Genomic DNA, 1,846 nt, shown 5'->3' on the forward strand with positions numbered 1-1,846 from the left:
TCACTTTCCTATCAGAAAAGGTACTGTTGAAGAAAATCCAAGCACTTTTACTGTCCTAAAACGTGATGACAGACACAAAAAAAAATAAAAAAAAAAATAAAAAAAAAAATAAAAAAAAAAACACACATCATTGTAAAATCAATACATTCATCGTTCCACTCAGAATCTAAAACACACATCATTGTAAAATCAATACATTCATCGTTCCACTCAGAATCTAAAATATTATATCAAGATTTGTTTAACTTTTTTAATTCAATCAATATTTTTTTATTGAATATTAATTTTTTTCATAATTTGTATTTCAATAAAAAAAGACAAGTAGAATAAAAAACTATTGTAAAAACACCAAATTAAATTTAAAAAAAGCTGTATTTACCTAATAAAAATGTAAATATAATAAAAAAGTCTATATTTGTTAAAAAAACTTTGTTTTATAAAAAAATTTCCATCTAGATTTGTTTAATATTTTAAATTCAATCAAATTTTTTTATAAAGTTTCTTTTTAGATTTGTTATATTCAATCGAGGTTTTTTTTATCTCAAATAAATTTTCTTCAGTATAGATAATAATAATAAATAAAGACAAAATTCTATTTTTACTATGAGGTGAATTATTTTTTTTTGAGGGGAAGGAAGATCGTACAAATTTCAAAACTGGGCTTGAGAATAGGTGCGAATACTGTGCTAAATATCAGTCAAAAAAAAAATTGTGAAAATGTTAATTTTTTATGAGGGGGTGAACTTTTACTATGAGGTGAATTTTTTTTTTTTTTGATGGGAAGGAAGGTCGTACGAATTTTCAAAATAGGCGTGCGAATTCGTGCGAATTATGTGCTAAATATCTGCAGAAGAAAAATTGCAAAAATGTTAATTTGGATCTCCAGGGGGGGGGGGCCGGCGACAAGTGTCACCATCCCCCCCCGCGAATTTTTTGATTTTCTAGGGGAAGGAAGGTCGTGCGAATTTTCAAACTAGGCGTGCGAATTCGTGCAAATTACGTGCTAAATATCTGTATAGTTTGTTTATAGATTTTCCTTTGGGGGGGGAGGGGGGGCTGGCGCAACGTACGTCGTTGTTCAATTGTTATATTCTTTTTTTATTATTTTTCTAATAGATTGTTCAAATCTAAAAATGATTCGTACTATTAATTACTACAGTCTACAACATAAATTTACTTCAATACATTTTTAACAATAACCTACTATGTAGGTACTAATGTACTACATATTATATTTTTTATAATTACAAATATATTAATGGATGCGCGTGTGAATCGTACCTATCTTTGTAATTCGTAAATCGTAGGTAAGTATTAAGTAAGATAAATACTAGTAGAAAGATAGAACTTTACAAATAATTCTAAAAACTAAAAAGTATATGTGATAGTAGCCACTAGGAGGTACATCATACACATAAAAAATTATAATCTAAATTATACCTACGCAAAACATTTACCTACTGGAAAACTAATATTTAGATATTTACCTAAGTAAAATATAATTTGGGCTATTGTTATAAATTAGGAATTATTTACTGTACCTACTTTATATACCTACCTATGTTTAATGTATAATGTAATAAATATAAATCGCGTAGGTACACGCAGATATTGAAAATATTAGTGGCATAAAGGCATTCACGTGTATGAAATTTATATGTACGCGAACCACCACCGACGGAGGTTGAGGGAGTAATAAACATCGCTCCAGTAGGTAGTGGGCGCGGCTTAAACGTCGCGTGCTTGCGCATCGTGAAATCACTTAACAGCGCGTTCTCTCGGCCATTGTATGCGTTTCGCTTTATGTGTAGCGTCCTCTTAAGAGGACGCCACACCCGCATTTGTT

The 1,846-nt window shown here is 29.9% G+C and overlaps 1 protein-coding gene across 1 annotated transcript in view; it reads left to right on the top strand.

Moving 5' to 3' along the window:
* LOC100159796 overlaps positions 1-1,846 on the top strand; it is a 21,234-nt gene that overhangs the window by 18,489 nt on the left and 899 nt on the right. The window lies entirely within an intron of this gene.

This window comes from Acyrthosiphon pisum, chromosome A2, assembly GCF_005508785.2.
Source record: "Acyrthosiphon pisum isolate AL4f chromosome A2, pea_aphid_22Mar2018_4r6ur, whole genome shotgun sequence".
Classification (NCBI taxonomy): domain Eukaryota; kingdom Metazoa; phylum Arthropoda; class Insecta; order Hemiptera; family Aphididae; genus Acyrthosiphon; species Acyrthosiphon pisum.